A 22,500-nucleotide genomic window follows, 5' to 3' on the forward strand; every position below is an offset into this window, starting at 1 on the left:
CTATGAGCATATAGCTTATCCCATATAGAAAGGGATGGAGAGAGAGAAGGAATGGATAGAGAAGAGCGAGAGAAAGAAATGGAGAAAGAGAAGGAATGGAGAGAGAGGAGAGAGAGAAAGGGATGGAGAGAGAGAAGAGAGAGAAAGGGATGGAGAGAGAGAAAGGAATGGAGAGAGAAGAGAGAGAAAGGGTTGGAGAGAGAGAGAGATATGAATGGAGAGAGAAGGAATGGAGAGAGAGGAGAGAGGAGAGAGAGAACGGGATGGAGAGAGGAGAGAGAGAGACAGGGATAGAGAGAGAGAGAGAGGGATAGAGAGAGAGAAAGGGAGAGAGAGAGAGAGAGAGGAAAGGAATGGAGAGAGGAGAGAGAGAAAGAGCTGGAGAGAAAGAAGAGAGAGAAAGTGATGGAGAGAGGAGAGAGAAAGGGATGAATAGAGTGTGATAGAGGTCTAGGAACAGATGGTGTCCTCTCTGAAACTCTTATTGAGTTTACATTTACATAGGTACACTGTCACCTAATGGACACACACACACACACACAGTGAAATATAAAGTTTCCTCCAGGGTCCTTCTCGGTTCCAAGAGGTTTGTGTCTGACCTTGGAGAGGAACGTCTGAGCAGAACCACACACAGGTCTCTGAGTTCCGTGGCTGTGTTGTCATAGCCAGGATGTGTTCTTGGCCTCGGTCCATCGCCACGGAAACAGAACCCGATGACGATCAGTGTGAATCTTCCATCCCTGTGTGTGTGTGTTTGTCCTAGAGGTGTGATTGTGAACAGATGTTTCCCCAGATTTCTTGATTATAGAGAATATGTTTCTGAATTGCTTGACTGCTGCCAATCTCTCTCTCCCCCTCTCTCGCTCTCTCTCCCTTTCCCTCTCCCTCCCCTCCCCTCCCTCCTCTCCCTCTCCCTCTTCTCTCTCCCCCTCTCCTTCTCCCCCTCTCCCCCTCCTCCCTCCTCTCTCTCCCCCTCTCCCCTTCCTCCCTCCTCCCTCTCCTCCTCCCTCCCCTTCTCCCCCTCCCACTCTCTCACCCCCTCTCTCTCTCCCTCCCCCTCTCCCTCCCCCTCTCCCTCCTCTCTCTCCCCTTCCCTCCCCTTCTCTCGCTCCCCTTCTCCCCCTCTCCCCCTCCCTCCTCTCCCTCTCCCTCTCCTCTCTCCCCCTCTCCCTCCTCCCTCTCTAAAGATGTCTCCCTCCTCTCTCTCTCTAGGTGATGCTAGTAGAACATAAGGACAGAGAGGCGCTGTACGCCGTAAAGATGTCTCCCTCCTCTCGCCCTCCTCCCTCTCTAAAGATGTCTCCCTCCTCTCTCTCTAGGTGATGCTAGCAGAACATAAGGACAGAGAGGACCTCTACGCCGTAAAGATGTCTCCCTCCTCTCTCTCTCTAGGTGATGCTAGCAGAACATAAGGACAGAGAGGCGCTGTACTCCGTAAAGATGTCTCCCTCCTCTCTCTCTCTAGGTGATGCTAGCAGAACATAAGGACAGAGAGGCGCTGTACGCCGTAAAGATGTCTCCCTCCTCTCTCTCTCTAGGTGATGCTAGCAGAACATAAGGTCAGAGAGGAGCTGTATGCCGTAAAGATGTCTCCCTCCTCTCTTTCTCGCTAGGTGATGCTAGCAGAACATAAGGACAGAGAGGCGCTGTACGCCGTAAAGATCCTGAAGAAGGACGTGGTGATTCAGGATGATGATGTGGAGTGCACCATGGTGGAGAAGAGGGTCCTGGCCCTGTCAGGGAAACCTCCCTTCCTCACACAGCTCCACTCCTGCTTCCAGACCATGGTAACCACACAAACACACACACACACACACACACACACACACACACACACACACACACACACACTACACACACACACACTACACACACCACTACACACACACACACTACACACACACACACACACTACACACAAACACACACACACTACACACACACTGTGATGACTTGATGTGTTGGTGATGTGTCTGAGTCAGTCTGTGATGACTTGATGTGTTGGTGATGTGACTGAGTCAGTCTGTGATGACTTGATGTGACCTGAGTCAGTCTGTGATGACTTGATGTGTTGGTGTTGTGACTGAGTCAGTAGGTGATGACTTGATGTGTTGGTGATGTGACTGAGTCAGTCTGTGATGACTTCATGTGACTGAGTCAGTCTGTGATGACTTCATGTGTTGGTGATGTGACTTAGTCAGTCTGTGATGACTTGGTGTGACTGAGTCAGTCTGTGATGACTTCATGTGTTGGTGATGTGACTTAGTCAGTCTGTGATGACTTGGTGTGACTGAGCCAGTCCGTGATGACTTGATGTGATGTGACTGAGTCAGTCCGTGATGACTTGATGTGTTGGTGTTGTGACTGAGTCAGTAGGTGATGACTTGATGTGTTGTGACTGAGTCAGTAGGTGATGACTTGATGTGTTGGTGATGTGACTTAGTCAGTCTGTGATGACTTGGTGTGACTGAGTCAGTCTGTGATGACTTCATGTGTTGGTGATGTGACTGAGTCAGTAGGTGATGACTTGATGTGTTGTGACTGAGTCAGTCCGTGATGACTTGATGTGTTGTGACTGAGTCAGTCTGTGATGACTTGATGTGTTGTGACTGAGTCAGTCTGTGATGACTTGATGTGTTGTGACTGAGTCAGTCTGTGATGACTTGATGTGATGTGACTGAGTCAGTCTGTGATGACTTGATGTGTTGGTGTTGTCACTGAGTCAGTATGTTTTTAACCCTTATGTTACCTGGTAAATTGACTGAGAACACATTCTCATTTACAGCAACGACCTGGGGAATAGTTACAGGGGAGAGGAGGAGGAGGAATGAGCCAATTGGAAGCTGGGGATGATTAGGTGGCCATTATGGTATGAGGGTTTGAGATGAACATTTCCTGTCCAAATGATCTATTCTATTCTTTCTCTCTCTCTCTCTCTCTCTCTCTCTCTCCTCTCTCTCTCTCTCTCTCTCTCTCCCTCCCTCCCTCCCTCCCTCCCTCCCTCCCTCCCTCCCTCCCTCTCTGTCGATCTCCCTCCCTCTCCCTCCCTCTCTCCCCCCCCTCTCTCTCTCTCTCCAGGACAGGTTATATTTTGTGATGGAGTATATCAACGGAGGAGACCTCATGTATCAGATCCAGCATGTCGGCAAGTTCAAGGAACCTCACGCTGTGTGAGTAAACACTCCACACACACACACACACACACACACGCACACACACGCACACGCACATACACTGTGTGAGTTTACGGAGTATATAGGTCTGTTCCCAAATCGAGCCCTAAGCCATTAATCAATTCAAAGTTTACTTGTCAAATCAAAATCAAATTAAACTCTATTTGCCGAATACAACAGGTGAAATGCTACTGACAGGCCCTTAACCAACAGGTGTAGGCCTCACAGTGAAATGCTGACTGACCAGCCCTTAACCAACAGGTGTAGACCTCACAGTGAAATGCTACTGACAGGCCCTTAACCAACAGGTGAAATGCTACTGACAGGCCCTTAACCAACAGGTGAAATGCTACTGACAGGCCCTTAACCAACAGGTGTAGGCCTCACAGTGAAATGCTGACTGACCAGCCCTTAACCAACAGGTGTAGGCCTCACAGTGAAATGCTGACTGACCAGCCCTTAACCAACAGGTGTAGGCCTCACAGTGAAATGCTGACTGACCAGCCCTTAACCAACAGGTGTAGGCCTCACAGTGAAATGCTGACTGACCAGCCCTTAACCAACAGGTGTAGGCCTCACAGTGAAATGCTGACTGACCAGCCCTTAACCAACAGGTGTAGGCCTCACAGTGAAATGCTGACTGACCAGCCCTTAACCAACAGGTGTAGGCCTCACAGTGAAATGCTGACTGACCAGCCCTTAACCAACAGGTGTAGACCTCACAGTGAAATGCTGACTGACCAGCCCTTAACCAACAGGTGTAGACCTCACAGTGAAATGCTGACTGACCAGCCCTTAACCAACAGGTGTAGGCCTCACAGTGAAATGCTGACTGACCAGCCCTTAACCAACAGGTGTAGACCTCACAGTGAAATGCTGACTGACCAGCCCTTAACCAACAGGTGTAGGCCTCACAGTGAAATGCTGACTGACCAGCCCTTAACCAACAGGTGTAGACCTCACAGTGAAATGCTGACTGACCAGCCCTTAACCAACAGGTGTAGGCCTCACAGTGAAATGCTGACTGACCAGCCCTTAACCAACAGGTGTAGGCCTCACAGTGAAATGCTGACTGACCAGCCCTTAACCAACAGGTGTAGACCTCACAGTGAAATGCTGACCGACCAGCCCTTAACCAACAGGTGTAGACCTCACAGTGAAATGCTGACTGACCAGCCCTTAACCAAGAGGTGTAGACCTCACAGTGAAATGCTAACTGACCAGGCCTTAACCAACAGGTGTAGACCTCACAGTGAAATGCTGACCAGTCCTTAACCAACAGGTGTAGACCTCACAGTGAAATGCTGACCGACCAGCCCTTAACCAACAGGTGTAGACCTCACAGTGAAATGCTGACTGACCAGCCCTTAACCAACAGGTGTAGACCTCACAGTGAAATGCTGACCGACCAGCCCTTAACCAACAGGTGTAGACCTCACAGTGAAATGCTGACTGACCAGCCCTTAACCAACAGGTGTAGACCTCACAGTGAAATGCTGACCGACCAGCCCTTACCCAACAGGTGTAGACCTCACAGTGAAATGCTGACTGACCAGCCCTTAACCAACAGGTGTAGACCTCACAGTGAAATGCTGACTGACCAGCCCTTAACCAACAGGTGTAGACCTCACAGTGAAATGCTACTGACCAGCCCTTAACCAACAGGTGTAGGTAGACCTCACAGTGAAATGCTGACTGACCAGCCCTTAACCAACAGGTGTAGACCTCACAGTGAAATGCTGACTGTCCAGCCCTTAACCAACAGGTGTAGACCTCACAGTGAAATGCTGACTGACCAGCCCTTAACCAACAGGTGTAGACCTCACAATGAAATGCAGACCGACCAGCCCTTAACCAACAGGTGTAGCCCTCACAGTGAAATGCTGACCGACCAGCCCTTAACCAACAGGTGTAGCCCTCACAGTGAAATGCTGACTGACCTCACAGTGAAATGCTGACTGACCAGCCCTTAACCAACAGGTGTAGCCCTCACAGTGAAATGCAGACTGACCAGCCCTTAACCAACAGGTGTAGACCTCACAGTGAAATGCTGACTGACCAGCCCTTAACCAACAGGTGTAGACCTCACAGTGAAATGCAGACTGACCAGCCCTTAACCAACAGGTGTAGACCTCAGTGAAATGCTTACTTACAGGCCCTTAAACCTCTAGTGACTCCCAAACACGCATGCGGGAGCGTAATCATCGCCTGAAACTAATTAGCAGAACGCAGCGATCCACATCAAGTAGGCTTTGTTGCGAAATAGAAAGCCAATTCTAGTTTTTAATTTTGGATTGGGGATGTTTAATGTCAGCCTGTAAGGAGAGTTTACAGTCTAACCAGACATCTAGGTATTTGTAGTTGTAGTCCACATATTCTAAGTCAGAACCGACCAGAGTAGTGATGCTAGTCGGGCGGGCGGGCAGCAATCGGTTGAATAGCATGCATTTAGTTTTTACTAGCATTTAAGAGCAGCTGGAGGCCACGGAATGAGTGTTATTTGGAGTTTTGTTAAGTGTCCAAAGAAGGGCCAGAAGTATACAGAATGGTGTCGTCTGCATAGAGGTGGATCAGAGAATCACCAGCAGCAAGAGCGACATCATTGATGTATACAGAGAAAAGAGTCGGCCCGAGAATTGAACCCTGTGGCACCCCCATAGAGACCGCCAGAGGTCCGGACAACAGGCCCTCCGATTTGACACACTGAACTCTGTCTTGAGAAGTAGTTGGTAAACCAGGCGAGGCAATCATTTGAGAAACCAAGGCTGTTGAGTCTGCCGATAAGAATACGGTGATTGACAGAGTCGAAAGCCTTGGCCAGGTCGATGAAGACGGCTGCACAGTACTGTCTTTTATCGATGGCGGTTATGATATCGTTTAGTACCTTGAGCGGGGGTCTCTTGATGAAGCTTTACGTCTTTCTCAGTCACCGTTTTGAGTCAATATCCTGGATGGGCGGGAGCACGGTCCCAGTGATGTACTGGGGGCCTCGTCACCACCCTGGATCCAGTTGCAGCGGGGTGATGTCCAGGGACCCAGGGCTCTGAGCTCGGTGTCAACCTCGGAGGGAACAGTAGTGTTGAATGCTTTGAATGCTTAGTTGTTGGGGAATAATCAGAATTGGTTGGTAACATAGGTAAGATGTTTTATATTCATCATATGTTTGTAAGTTACTTCTCATCAGAATGTGTTTGTATAATACTGTGGCGGGGTTGCAGCATCTGTTCTATGTCAGGACTAAGTTGCTTGGGCCGCAGAGAGGGGAGAGGTCAAGGTGTCATCATGTGTAAACATATCTTTTGCTCCACTGTGTCTGTGTGCCAGTCACTCCCTACTTTTCCCATCGGGGAGAGGAGGATGGCAGTGTCTGGAATCATTCTATGCTCCCCGTGAGCTTGTCCAGGATTGGTTGTATTTAGAATTGGTTGTATCTAAATGACAATTTGATATATGCCTGTTGATATGGAGGATTGGTTTATGGTTTTGGGGTTTGAGTATGGAGACAAACCTGAACGATTTATTATGTCTATGCTGTCTGACTAAGTGTGTTCTTTTGCAATTAAAGGATCTCAGTTGCAATGTAGTGGGGGCTCTCAGAGAATTCATTGATAGACACTGAATTGATCTGAGAGTCACAGGGTTATGATAGAGCTCATATAATTAAAGATGGACTTTGATAACTAACTCTGACTTGTGTTGGGGTTTGCTCCCATGATTTGGTAAATAGAGGACATTTCCACGGCATAGTCCATGAACGTCACGAAGCTGTTCCTCTTGTCCAGATGTGTTTTTCGGCCGTGTGACTTGGGGAAGGAAATGGTTTTATTTTGGCTTCTCCTCAGCTCTCTCTTTGAGAGTAGGTTTGAGGGGGTCGATATGTGATTGGATGGTTCGAACACGGACATGTTTGCTACGTCCTGTTGATCTTATCAGATATACTGTAAGTATGGCTAAAGACACACCTTTATTCCTCTCCTCTCCTCTCTCTCTCAGCTTCTATGCAGCAGAGATTGCCATAGGTCTGTTCTTCCTTCATCTGAAAGGAATCATTTACAGGTGAGTCTTTCGTCACAACATCATCTCAGACAGAGATACTCATCACAACATCATCTCAGACAGAGATACTCATCACAACATCATCTCAGACAGAGATACTCATCACAACATCATCTCAGACAGAGATATTCATCACAACATCATCTCAGACAGAGATACTCATCACAACATCATCTCAGACAGAGATATTCATCACAACATCATCTCAGACAGAGATACTCATCACACCAGCTTCTCAGTCAAAGATATTTATCAGTCTTGGCAGGAACTAATGGGATCGCTATTGTCTGGTTGTAATTTGGATATTTTTGTACCCCGTGAACAGTACTGTACCCTTCTGTCTGAGAGTCTAGTCTGTCTCTGTGTCGTCTCCTGTAGAGATCGTACCCTTCTGTCTGAGAGTCTAGTCTGTCTCTGTGTCGTCTCCTGTAGAGATCGTACCCTTCTGTCTGAGAGTCTAGTCTGTCTCTGTGTCGTCTCCTGTAGACATCGTACCCTTCTGTCTGAGAGTCTGGTCTGTCTCTGTGTCACATTAAGATAGTCTGTCTCTGTGTCGTCTCCTGTAGAGATCTGAAGCTGGACAACGTGATGCTGAAGGACACATTAAGATAGTCTGTCTCTGTGTGTCTTGTCTCCTGTAGAGATCTTCTGTCTGAGAGTCTAGTCTGTCTCTGTGTCACATTAAGATAGTCTGTCTCTGTGTCGTCTCCTGTAGAGATCGTACCCTTCTGTCTGAGAGTCTAGTCTGTCTCTGTGTCGTCTCCTGTAGAGATCGTACCCTTCTGTCTGAGAGTCTAGTCTGTCTCTGTGTCGTCTCCTGTAGAGATCGTACCCTTCTATCTGAGAGTCTAGTCTGTCTCTGTGTCGTCTCCTGTAGAGATCGTACCCTTCTGTCTGAGAGTCTAGTCTGTCTCTGTGTCGTCTCCTGTAGACATCGTACCCTTCTGTCTGAGAGTCTGGTCTGTCTCTGTGTCACATTAAGATAGTCTGTCTCTGTGTCGTCTCCTGTAGAGATCTGAAGCTGGACAACGTGATGCTGAAGGACACATTAAGATAGTCTGTCTCTGTGTGTCTTGTCTCCTGTAGAGATCTTCTGTCTGAGAGTCTAGTCTGTCTCTGTGTCACATTAAGATAGTCTGTCTCTGTGTCGTCTCCTGTAGAGATCGTACCCTTCTGTCTGAGAGTCTAGTCTGTCTCTGTGTCGTCTCCTGTAGAGATCGTACCCTTCTGTCTGAGAGTCTAGTCTGTCTCTGTGTCGTCTCCTGTAGAGATCGTACCCTTCTATCTGAGAGTCTAGTCTGTCTCTGTGTCTCGTCTCCTGTAGAGATCTGAAGCTGGACAACGTGATGCTGAAGGACACATTAAGATAGTCTGTCTCTGTGTGTCTTGTCTCCTGTAGAGATCTGAAGCTGGACAACGTGATGCTGAGGGACACATTAAGATAGTCTGTCTGTGTGTCTTGTCTCCTCTAGGGATCGTACCCTTCTGTCTGAGAGTCTAGTCTGTCTCTGTGTCACATTAAGATAGTCTGTCTCTGTGTCTCGTCTCCTGTAGAGATCTGAAGCTGGACAACGTGATGCTGGATGCTGAGGGACACATTAAGATCGCTGACTTTGGGATGTGCAAAGAGAACATGTTAGACGGTGTCACCACCAAGACCTTCTGTGGGACCCCAGACTACATCGCTCCTGAGGTGTGTGTGTGTGTGTGTGTGCTTGTGAATAATTAAGTTGATTATGTATCACATGTTAGTTTGACAGGAGAGACAGATGGTTCAGTTCCTAGTGTTAACACCTACTGTGTGAGAGAGACAACACACACACACACAAAACACTCATACACACTCGTAGTGCTGTAGACAGTGTGTTATGGTCAGCGCAGGTTCACCTATCATGCTGTCTAGACCAGGTTCTACTCTATTATACTCTATTATATTCTACTCTACTCTATTATACTCTATTATATTCTTCTCTACTCTATTATACTCTATTCTCTGTTATATTCTACTCTACTCTATTATATTCTACTCTACTCTGTTATACTCTATACTCTATTATATTCTACTCTACTCTGTTATACTCTATTATATTCTACTCTACTCTGTTATACTCTATTATATTCTACTCTACTCTGTTATACTCTATACTCTATTATATTCTACTCTACTCTGTTATACTCTATTCTCTGTTATATTCTACTCTACTCTATTATATTCTACTCTACTCTGTTATACTCTATACTCTATTATATTCTACTCTACTCAATTGTACTCTATTAAATTCTACTCTACTCTGTTATACTCTATTATATTATATTCTACTCTGTTATACTCTATACTCTATTATATTCTACTCTACTCTGTTATACTCTATACTCTATTATATTCTACTCTACTCAATTGTACTCTGTTAAATTCTGCTCTACTCTGTTACTCTATTATATTCTACTCTACTCTATTTACTCTATTGTATTCTACTCTATTATACTATATTCTACAGTATATTCTTCTCTACTCTATTATACTCTATTCTCTGTTATATTCTACTCTACTCAATTGTACTCTGTTAAATTCTGCTCTACTCTGTTACTCTATTATATTCTACTCTACTCTATTTACTCTATTGTATTCTACTCTATTATACTATATTCTACATTATATTCTTCTCTACTCTATTATACTCTATTCTCTGTTATATTCTACTCTACTCTATTATACTCTATACTCTATTATATTCTACTCTACTCTATTACACTCTATTATATTCTACTCTGTTATACTCTATTCTCCATTATATTCTACTCTGCTCTATTCTCTCTTATATTCTACTCTACTCTGTTATACTCTATTCTCCATTATATTCTACTCTGCTCTATTCTCCATTATATTCTACTCTATTATTCTCTATTCTCCATTATATTCTACTCTACTCTATTATACTCTATTCTCTATTATATTCTACTCTGTTATACTCTATTCTCCATTATATTCTACTCTACTCTATTATACTCTATTGTATTCTACTTTACTCTATTATACTCTATTCTCTATTATATTCTAATCTACTCTATTATACTCTATTCTCTATTATATTATACTCTATTGTTCTCTATTACAATCTACTCTACTCTGTTATACTCTATTATATTCTACTCTACTCTGTTATACTCTATTATATTCTACTCTACTCTGTTATACTCTATTATATTCTACTCTATTATACTCTTCTCTATTATATTCTACTCTATTGTTCTCTATTACAATCTACTCTACTCTGTTATACTCTATTATATTCTAATCTACTCTGTTATACTCTATTATATTCTACTCTACTCTGTTATACTCTATTATATTCTACTCTACTCTGTTATACTCTATTACATTCTACTCTACTCTGTTATACTCTATTATATTCTACTCTATTATACTCTATTCTCTATTATGTTCTACTCTATTATACTCTATTCTCCATTATATTCTACTCTACTCTGTTATACTCTATTATATTCTACTCTATTATACTCCATTCTCTATTATATTCTACTCTATTGTTCTCTATTACAATCTACTCTACTCTGTTATACTCTATTATATTCTACTCTACTCTGTTATACTCTATTATATTCTACTCTACTCTGTTATACTCTATTACATTCTACTCTACTCTGTTATACTCTATTATATTCTACTCTATTATACTCTATTCTCCAGTATGTTCTACTCTACTCTATTATACTCTATTCTCTATTATATTCTACTCTACTCTATTATACTCTACACTCTATTATATTCTACTCTATTATTCTCTGTACTCTATTATATTCTACTCTACTCTATTATACTCTATTCTCTATTATATTCTACTCTACTCTATTATACTCTATTCTCTATTATATTCTACTCTACTCTATTATACTCTGTACTCTATTATATTATACTTTACTCTATTGTACTCTATGCTCTATTATACTCTACTCTATTATACTTTATTCTATTATATGCTATTATTTTCTTCTATTATACTCTATACTGTACTCTATTATACTCTATATTCTACTCTATATTCTACTCTACTCTGTTCCATTCTACTCTATCCTTCTCTATTCTACTTTATATTATATTCTCCTCTATTCCACTCTGCTCTATTCTACTCTAATCGATTCTACTCTACTCTATTCTACTCTACTCTATTCTACTCTAATCTATTCTACTCTACTCTACTCTATTCTACTCTACTCTATTCTACTCTAATCTATTCTACTCTACTCTATTCTACTCTACTCTATTCTACTCTACTCTGTTCTACTCTACTCTATTCTACTCTACTCTATTCTACTCTACTCTATTCTACTCTAATCTGTTCTACTCTACTCTATTCTACTCTACTCTATTCTACTCTACTCTATTCTACTATTTTTACTCTATTCTTCTCTACTCTATTCTACTCTACTCTATTCTGTTCTCTTCTATTCTTTTATATTCTACTCTATTCTACTAAATTGTATTCTATCGTGCTCTCTTCTAACCTCTCCTCTCCTCTCCTCTCCTCTCCTCTCCTCTCCTCTCCTCTCCTCTCCTCTCCTCTCCTCTCCTCTCCTCTCCTCTCCTCTCCTCTCCTCTCCTCTCCTCTCCTCTCCTCTCCTCTCCTCTCCTCTCCTCTCCTCCAGATCATTGCGTACCAGCCCTATGGGAAGTCAGTGGACTGGTGGGCCTTTGGAGTTCTGCTGTATGAGATGCTGGCTGGACAGGTAGGTGTGTGTGTGTGTGTGTGCACATATGTTAACATTTACTGTGGATATTAACCAATCCCCTTCTCCCTCTGTCCTGTCCTCTCCTCCTCCCTCTGTCCTGTCCTCCCCTCCTCCCTCTGTCCTCCCCTCCTCCCTCTGTCCTGTCCTCCCCTCCTTCCTCTGTCCTGTCCTCCCCTCCTCCCTCTGTCCTGTCCTCCCCTCTGTCCTGTCCTCCCCTCTGTCCTGTCCTCCCCTCCCCTCTGTCCTCCCCTCCCCTCTGTCCTCCCCTCCTCCCGCTGTCCTAGCCTCCCTTCGACGGTGAGGACGAGGATGAGTTGTTCCAGTCCATCATGGAACATCACGTCTCCTACCCCAAGTCTATGTCCAAGGAGGCTGTCGCCATCTGCAAAGGGGTGAGGGGGAAAAGAGGGTAGCAGGGTAGCCTAGTGGTGAGGGGGAAACAGGGTAGCAGGGTAGCCTAGTGGTGAGGGGGAAACAGGGTAGCCTAGTGGTGAGGGTGAAAACAGGGTAGCAGGGTAGCCTAGTGGTGAGGGTGAAAACAGGGTAGCAGGGTAGCCTAGTGGTGAGGGTGAAAACAGGATAGCAGGGTAGCCTAGTGGTGAGGGGGAAAACAGGGTAGCCTAGTGGGGAGGGGGAAAACAAGGTAGCAGGGTAGCCTAGTGGGGAGGGGGAAAACAGGGTAGCCTAGTGGTGAGAGGGAAACAGGGTAGCAGGGTAGCCTAGTGGTGAGGGTGAAAACAGGGTAGCCTAGTGGTGAGGGTGAAAACAGGGTAGCCTAGTGGTGAGGGGGGAAACAGGGTAGCCTAGTGGTGAGGGGGGAAACAGGGTAGCCTAGTGGTGAGGGTGAAAACAGGGTAGCCTAGTGGTGAGGGTGAAAACAGGGTAGCCTAGTGGTGAGGGGGGAAACAGGGTAGCCTAGTGGTGAGGGTGAAAACAGGGTAGCCTAGTGGTGAGGGGGGAAACATGGTAGCAGGGTAGCCTAGTGGTTAGGGGGAAAACAGGGTAGCAGGGTAGCCTAGTGGTGAGGGTGAAAACAGGGTAGCCTAGTGGTGAGGGGGAAAACAGGGTAGCAGGGTAGTCTAGTGGTGAGGGTGAAAACAGGGTAGCCTAGTGGTGAGGGTGAAAACAGGGTAGCAGGGTAGCCTAGTGGTGAGGGGGAAAACAGGGTAGCAGGGTAGCCTAGTGGTGAGGGTGAAAACAGGGTAGCAGGGTAGCCTAGTGGTGAGGGGGAAAACAGGGTAGCAGGGTAGCCTAGTGGTGAGGGGGGAAAACAGGGTCGCCTAGTGGTGAGGGTGAAAACAGGGTAGCAGGGTAGCCTAGTGGTGAGGGTGAAAACAGGGTAGCAGGGTATCCTAGTGGTGAGGGTGAAAACAGGGTAGCAGGGTAGCCTAGTGGTGAGGGGGAAAACAGGGTGGCAGGGTAGCCTAGTGGTGAGGGGGAAAACAGGGTAGCAGGGTAGCCTAGTGGTGAGGGGGGGAAACAGGGTAGCCTAGTGGTGAGGGTGAAAACAGGGTAGCAGGGTAGCCTAGTGGTGAGGGTGAAAACAGGGTAGCAGGGTAGCCTAGTGGTGAGGGTGAAAACAGGGTAGCAGGGTAGCCTAGTGGTGAGGGTGAAAACAGGGTAGCAGGGTAGCCTAGTGGTGAGGGTGAAAACAGGGTAGCAGGGTAGCCTAGTGGTGAGGGGGAAAACAGGGTAGCAGGGTAGCCTAGTGGTGAGGGTGAAACCAGGGTAGCAGGGTAGCCTAGTGGTGAGGGGGGAAACAGGGTAGCCTAGTGGTGAGGGGGAAACAGGGTAGCAGGGTAGCCAACTGGTGAGGGGGAAAACAGGGTAGCAGGGTAGCCTAGTGGTGAGGGGGGAAACAGGGTAGAAGGGTAGCCTAGTGGTGAGGGGGGAAACAGGGTAGCAGGGTAGCCTAGTGGTTAGAGCGTTCTGCCCCTGAGGCCCCAGGAGGCTGTCTCCATCTGCAAAGGGGTGAGGGGGAAAACACACCTCCTAATAACCGTTATATATTGTGTATAGTGGCTTAATTGATTGTTTGTCTTCCGTTTCACTGCAATTTGGGGAGATGGAAAGGAGAGAGAGAGAGAGAGAGATAGAGATAGATAGAGAGGGGGGGAGAGAGGAGGAAAGAGAGGGGGAGGAGGTTGGAGGGAGAGAGGGGAGAAAAGTGAGAGGGAGGAGGTTGGGGAGGGAGAGAGAAAGGAGGAAAAGAGAGAGAGAGAGAGAGAGAGGAGGAAAGAGAGAGAGAGAGAGAGAGGAGGAAAGAAAGGGGGAGGAGGTTGGGAGGAAAGAGAGGGGAGGAAAGAGAGGGGGAGGAGAGGAGGGGGAGGAGGTTGGGGAGGGAGAGAGAAAGGAGGAAAAGAGAGAGAGAGAGAGAGAGAGGAGGAAAGAGAGAGAGAGAGAGAGAGGAGGAAAGAAAGGGGGAGGAGGTTGGGAGGAAAGAGAGGGGAGGAAAGAGAGGGGGAGGAGAGGAGGGGGAGGAGGTTGGGGAGGGAGAGGAGAGGAGGGGGGAGATTGGGGAGGAAATGAGGGGGAGGAGGTTGGATAATGAAATGCAGTATGTCTCCTCTCCTCTGTCCTTCTGCAGTGTTCGTTCTGAAGAGGAGCTTTTCTCTGTCAGTCTTCCTTATTCTCTGTTTATCTGTCCTCTAAACACACACACACACACACACACACACACACACACACACACACACACACACACACACACACACACACACACACACACAGCTCAGTTATCCAGCAAAGCAGAGTCCATCCCTCTCAATCAAACCTCAGTCTCGTCCTCGACCGTTACCCTTCAGTACCCACTTCCATCACACACACACACCACACACACACACACACACACACACACACACACACACACACACACACACACACATATCAGTCACAGGGGGATTGAAGAGGATATAAAATAGAAGCACTCATTCCATTGATAATCCAGTGGGGGCTCTCAGAACATAAAGGGGAGGAAATGTCAGAGAGGTTTAGCGCCAGCCAGATGTGGTGCTATCTTCTTCTCCTCTCCTCTCCCTCTCCTCTCCTCTCCTCTCCTCTCCTCTCCTCTCCTCTCCTCTCCTCTCCTCTCCTCTCCTCTCCTCTCTCTCCTCTCCTCTCCTCTCCTCCTCTCCCCTACCCTTCTACCACTCTCCTCCTCTCCCCTCCCCCTAAACTCCTCCCTCTCCCCTATCTCCCTCTCTCTCCCCTTATTTCCCTCTCTCTCCCCTTATTTCCCTCCCCCTCCCCTCTCTCTCCTCCTACCTCCCTATCTCCTTCTCCCTCATCCTATCCCCCTCTCTATCCTCTTATCTGCTATCTCCCTCTCTCCCTCTAACTCCTATCTCCCTCTCTCTCTCCCCCCTAACTCCCTCTATCCCTCCTATCTCAGTAAATTACAGAACACACACCTCTGCCTGTCCATCTGGTTCTATGTAAAGGACTGTGTTATCTGGTTCTATGTAAAGGACTTTGTTATCTGTCCCTATGGAGCCTCTAACCCCCTCCCTGTCCCTATGGAGCCTCTAACCCCCTCCCTGTCTCTATGGAGCCTCTATCCCCCTCCATGTCCCTGTGGAACCTCTAACCCCCTCCCTGTCCCTATGGAGCCTCTAACCCCCTCCCTGTCCCTATGGAGCCTCTAACCCCCTCCCTGTCCATATGGAGCCTCTAACCCCCTCCATGTCCCTGTGGAGCCTCTAACCCCCTCCCTGTCCCTATGGAGCCTCTAACCCCCTCCCTGTCCCTATGGAGCCTCTAACCCCCTCCCTGTCCATATGGAGCCTCTAACCCCCTCCCGACTCTATGGAGCCTCTAACCCCCTCCCTGTCCCTATGGAGCCTCTAACCCCCTCCCTGTCTCTATGGAGCCTCTAACCCCCTCCCTGTCCCTATGGAGCCTCTAACCACCTCCCTGTCCCTATGGAGCCTTTAACCCCCTCCCTGTCCCTATGGAGCCTCTAACCCCCTCCCTGTCCATATGGAGACTCTAACCCCCTCCCGACTCTATGGAGCCTCTAACCCCCTCCCTGTCCCTATGGAGCCTCTAACCCCCTCCCTGTCCCTATGGAGCCTCTAACCCCCTCCCTGTCCCTATGGAGCCTCTAACCCCCCTCCCTGTCCCTATGGAGCCTCTAAACTCCCTCTGTCCCTATGGAACCTCTAACCCCCTCCCGTCTCTATGGAGCCTCTAACCCCCTCCCTGTCCCTATGGAGCCTCTAACCCCCTCCCTGTCCCTATGGAGCCTCTAACCCCCTCCCTGTCCATATGGAGACTCTAACCCCCTCCCGACTCTATGGAGCCTCTAACCCCCTCCCTGTCCCTATGGAGCCTCTAACCCCCTCCCTGTCTCTATGGAGCCTCTATCCCCCTCCATGTCTCTATGGAGCCTCTAACCCCCTCCCTGTCCATATGGAGACTCTAACCCCCTCCCTGTCCTTATGGTGCCTCTAAACTCCCTCTGTCCCTATGGAATCTCTAACCCCCTCCCGACTCTATGGAGCCTCTAACCTCTAACCCCCTCCCTGTCCCTACGGAGCCTCTAACCCCCTCCCTGTCCCTATGGAGCCTCTAACCCCCTCCCTGTCCATATGGAGACTCTAACCCCCTCCCTGTCCATATGGAGCCTCTAACCCCCTCCCGACTCTATGGAGCCTCTAAACTCCCTCTGTCCCTATGGAACCTCTAACCCCCTCCCGCTCTATGGAGCCTCTAACCCCCTCCCTGTCCCTATGGAGCCTCTAACCCCCTCCCTGTCCCTATGGAGCCTCTAACCCCCTCCCTGTCCCTATGGAGCCTCTAACCCCCTCCCTGTCCATATGGAGACTCTAACCCCCTCCCTGTCCATATGGAGACTCTAACCCCCTCCCTGTCCTTATGGTGCCTCTAAACTCCCTCTGTCCCTATGGAATCTCTAACCCCCTCCCGACTCTATGGAGCCTCTAACCTCTAACCCCCTCCCTGTCCCAATGGAGCCTCTAACCTCCTCCCTGTCTCTATGGAGCCTCTAACCCCCTCCCTCTCTCTATGGAGTCTCTAACCTCTAACCCCCTCCCTGTCCCTATGGAGCCTCTAACCTCTAACCTCCTCCCTGTCCCTAGTTGATGACCAAGCACCCTGGGAAGCGTCTGGGCTGTGGTCCGGAGGGGGAGCGAGACATCAGAGACCACGGGTTCTTCCGCTATATGGACTGGGACAAAGTGGAGAACAAGGAAGTACAACCGCCATTCAAACCCAAAGCTGTGAGTCTCTCTCTATGGAGCCTCTAACCCCCGTCTTTCTCTATGGAGCCTCTAAACACCCCCCCCCCTGTCTCTCTCTATGGAGCCTCTAACCCCCCCCCTGTCTCTCTCTGTCCTTTCAGCTGGTTCTCCTTTTGTTCAACGTTGATAATGATGATATTGATGGTGATGCTGATGATGGTGGTGAGGATGATGGTGATGATGATGGTGGTGATGGTGATGATGATGATGGTGGTGATGGTGGTGGTGGTGATGATGTTGGTGATGATGTTGGTGATGATGATGGTGGTGATGGTGATGATGGTGGTGGTGATGATGGTGATGGTGATGATGATGGTGGTGATGATGCTGGTGGTGGTGGTGGTGATGATGATGGTGATGATTGTGGTGATGATGGTGATGGTGGTGATGGTGATGGTGATGGTGATGATGATGATGGTGGTGGTGATGGTGGTGATGATGGTGATAGTTATGGTGATGATGGTGATGGTGATGGTGATGATGATGATGTTCATGATGATGATGGTGGTGATGGTGGTGGTGATGATGATGGTGACGATGGTGATGATGATGGTGGTGATGGTGATGGTGGTGATGGTGGTGGTGGTGATGATGATGGTGGTGATGGTGGTGGTGGTGATGATGATGGTGGTGATGGTGATGATGATGATGGTGGTGATGGTGGTGGTGGTGATGATGTTGGTGATGATGATGGTGGTGATGGTGATGATGGTGGTGGTGATGATGGTGATGGTGGTGATGGTGATGATGATGATGATGGTGGTGATGGTGGTGATGATGGTGATGGTGATGATGATGATGTTCATGGTGGTGATGGTGGTGAGGATGGTGATGATGATGATGATGTTCGTGATGATGATGGTGATGGTTTTTGAGTGAAAGGAGAACTGCAGTTTACTGGTGTGACCAGCGTGTGTATCAGTTCCACCTTGTTGTTGTTGTTGTTTACTGGTGTGACCAGCGTGTGTATCAGTTCCACCTTGTTGTTGTTGTTGTTGTTGTTGTTTACTGGTGTGACTAGCGTGTGTATCAGTTCCACCTTGTTGTTGTTGTTGTTTACTGGTGTCACCAGCGTGTGTATCAGTTCCACCTTGTTGTTGTTGTTGTTGTTGTTTACTGGTGTAACCAGCGTGTGTATCAGTTCCACCTTGTTGTTGTTTACTGGTGTGACCAGCGTGTGTATCAGTTCCACCTTGTTGTTGTTGTTGTTTACTGGTGTGACCAGCGTGTGTATCAGTTCCACCTTGTTGTTGTTGTTGTTGTTGTTGTTTACTGGTGTGACTAGCGTGTGTATCAGTTCCACCTTGTTGTTGTTGTTGTTGTTTACTGGTGTGACCAGCGTGTGTATCAGTTCCACCTTGTTGTTGTTGTTGTTGTTTACTGGTGTAACCAGCGTGTGTATCAGTTCCACCTTGTTGTTGTTTACTGGTGTGACCAGCATGTGTATCAGCTCCACCTTGTTGTTGTTTAATGGTGTGACCAGCGTGTGTATCAGTTCCACCTTGTTGTTGTTTACTGGTGTGACCAGCGTGTGTATCAGCTCCACCTTGTTGTTGTTGTTGTTTACTGGTGTGACCAGCGTGTGTATCAGTTCCACCTTGTTGTTGTTGTTGTTTACTGGTGTGACCAGCGTTGTGTATCAGTTCCACCTTGTTGTTTACTGGTGTGACCAGCGTGTGTATCAGTTCCACCCTGTTGTTGTTTACTGGTGTGACCAGCGTGTGTATCAGTTTCCACCTTGTTGTTGTTGTTGTTGTTGTTTACTGGTGTGACCAGCGTGTGTATCAGCTCCACCTTGTTTTTCCATCAAAAGGTTGGAAGGCAGGATCTGTCAGAACAGAGCCCTAATGAGTACAGACCTTCCTCCATCCCCTGTCTTCCTCTCTCTCTCTCTCTCGCTCTCTCTCTCTCTCTCTCTCTCTCTCTCTCTCTCTCTCTCTTTCTCTCTCTCTCTCCCACTGTCTCTCTCTCTCTCTCTCTCCCACTGTCTCTCCCTTTCTCTCTTTTTCTATCTATCTCTTCTCTCTCTCTCCTCATCTTTATCTCCTTCTCCCTTTCCCTCTGTCTCTCCCTCTGTTGTAGCTGTCAGAGACGTCAGACCTCCTGTTGTTTAGTTGTGCTACCTGCTGAGAGAGAGAAATAGATCGACAAAGAGAGGGAGAAGAGAGCGAGAGAGAGTTCACCTTTATTTTTTTAACTTAGGAGTCCTATTGAGACCCAGGTATCTTTTACTAAAAGAAGCATCTTACAATTACGTAACAAATTACACAGCAGGAACAAAACTACACCCAGGAAATACAGCAGGAACATAATGACACTTAGGAAATACAGCAGGAACATAATGACACTTAGGAAATACAGCAGGAACATAATGACACTTAGGAAATACAGCAGGAACAAAATGACACTTAGGAAATACAGCAGGAACATAATGACACTTAGGAAATACAGCAGGAACATAACTACACTTAGGAAATACAGCAGGAACATAATGACACCCAGGAAATACAGCAGGAACAAAACGACACTTAGGAAATACAGCAGGAACAAAATGACACTTAGGAAATACAGCAGGAACATAATGACACTTAGGAAATACAGCAGGAATATAACTACACTTAGGAAATACAGCAGGAACATAACTACACTTAGGAAATACAGCAGGAACAAAATGACACTTAGGAAATACAGCAGGAACATAATGACACTTAGGAAATACAGCAGGAATATAACTACACTTAGGAAATACAGCAGGAACATAACTACACTTAGGAAATACAGCAGGAACATAACGACACTTAGGAAATACAGCAGGAACATAATGACACTTAGGAAATACAGCAGGAACATAATGACACTTAGGAAATACAGCAGGAAACATAATGACACTTAGGAAATACAGCAGGAACATAATGACACTTAGGAAATACAGCAGGAACAAAACTACACTTAGGAAATACAGCAGGAACAAAACTACACTTAGGAAATACAGCAGGAACATAATGACACTTAGGAAATACAGCAGGAACATAATGACACTTAGGAAATACAGCAAGAACAAAATGACACTTAGGAAATACAGCAGGAACATAATGACACTTAGGAAATACAGCAGGAACAAAACGACACTTAGGAAATACAGCAGGAACAAAATGACACTTAGGAACTACAGCAGGAACAAAACTACACTTAGGAAATACAGCAGGAACATAATGACACTTAGGAAATACAGCAGGAACATAATGACACTTAGGAAATACAGCAGGAACAAAATGACACTTAGGAAATACAGCAGGAACATAATGACACTTAGGAAATACAGCAGGAACAAAATGAAGCTTAGGAAATACAGCAGGAACATAATGACACTTAGGAAATACAGCAGGAACAAAATGACACTTAGGAAATACAGCAGGAACATAATGACACTTAGGAAATACAGCAGGAACAAATGACACTTAGGAAATACAGCAGGAACATAATGACACTTAGGAAATACAGCAGGAACAAAAATGACACTTAGGAAATACAGCAGGAACATAATGACACTTAGGAAATACAACAGGAAACAAAACTACACTTAGGAAATACAGCAGGAACATAATGACACTTAGGAAATACAGCAGGAACAAAACGACACTTAGGAAATACAGCAGGAACAAAATGACACTTAGGAAATACAGCAGGAACATAATGACACTTAGGAAATACAGCAGGAACATAGTGACACTTAGGAACTACAGCAGGAACAAAATGACACTTAGGAAATACAGCAGGAACATAATGACACTTAGGAAATACAGCAGGAACAAAATGACACTTAGGAAATACAGCAGGAACAAAATGACACTTAGGAAATACAGCAGGAACATAATGACACTTAGGAAATAGAGCAGGAACAAAATGACACTTAGGAAATACAGCAGGAACATAATGACACTTAGGAAATACAGCAGGAACATAATGACACTTAGGAAATACAGCAGGAACAAAACGACACTTATGAAATACAGCAGGAACAAAATGACACTTAGGAAATACAGCAGGAACAAAACGACACTTAGGAAATACAGCAGGAACATAATGACACTTAGGAAATACAGCAGGAACATAATGACACTTAGGAAATACAGCAGGAACAAAATGACACTTAGGAAATACAGCAGGAACATAATGACACTTAGGAAATACAGCAGGAACAAAATGACACTTAGGAAATACAGCAGGAACAAAACTACACTTAGGAAATACAGCAGGAACAAAACTACACTTAGGAAATACAGCAGGAACATAATGACACTTAGGAAATACAGCAGGAACATAATGACACTTAGGAAATACAGCAGGAACATAATGACGCTTAGGAAATACAGCAGGAACAAAATGACACTTAGGAAATACAGCAGGAACATAATGACACTTAGGAAATACAGCAGGAACATAATGACACTTAGGAAATACAGCAGGAACATAATGACACTTAGGAAATACAGCAGGAACATAATGACACTTAGGAAATACAGCAGGAACATAATGACACTTAGGAAATACAGCAGGAACAAATGACACTTAGGAAATACAGCAGGAACATAATGACACTTAGGAAATACAGCAGGAACAAAATGACACTTAGGAAATACAGCAGGAACAAAACGACACTTAGGAAATACAGCAGGAATATAATGACACTTAGGAAATACAGCAGGAACATAATGACACTTAGGAAATACAGCAGGAACAAAATGACACTTAGGAAATACAGCAGGAACATAATGACACTTAGGAACTACAGCAGGAACAAAACGACACTTAGGAAATACAGCAGGAACATAATGACACTTAGGAAATACAGCAGGAACATAATGACACTTAGGAAATACAGCAGGAACAAAATGACACTTAGGAAATACAGCAGGAACATAACTACACTTAGGAACTACAGCAGGAACATAATGACACTTAGGAAATACAGCAGGAACATAACTACACTTAGGAACTACAGCAGGAACATAATGACACTTAGGAAATACAGCAGGAATGCGTTGGTCCGTTGGTTCAGAAGATGTTTCAGATAGATATTCTTTAAAAGCTTTACAATAGTCAAATAAAATGAATTGTTTCATTATTTATTTATCAAACTGTACATATTAGCCCTAATATTATTCGTATATATTTCACGTTGATAGGCCGTTGTGGATTTCTTGCGAAGGATTTAAATGACCTTGTAAAAATCTGATTTCCTGATTCGTCAATGACTCAGC

The 22,500-nt window shown here is 46.0% G+C and overlaps 1 pseudogene; it reads left to right on the forward strand.

Moving 5' to 3' along the window:
• Window positions 1-22,500, forward strand: part of LOC116364981 (protein kinase C beta type-like) — a 55,738-nt pseudogene that overhangs the window by 26,305 nt on the left and 6,933 nt on the right.

Source organism: Oncorhynchus kisutch, unplaced genomic scaffold, assembly GCF_002021735.2.
Source record: "Oncorhynchus kisutch isolate 150728-3 unplaced genomic scaffold, Okis_V2 scaffold1142, whole genome shotgun sequence".
Lineage (NCBI taxonomy): Eukaryota > Metazoa > Chordata > Actinopteri > Salmoniformes > Salmonidae > Oncorhynchus > Oncorhynchus kisutch.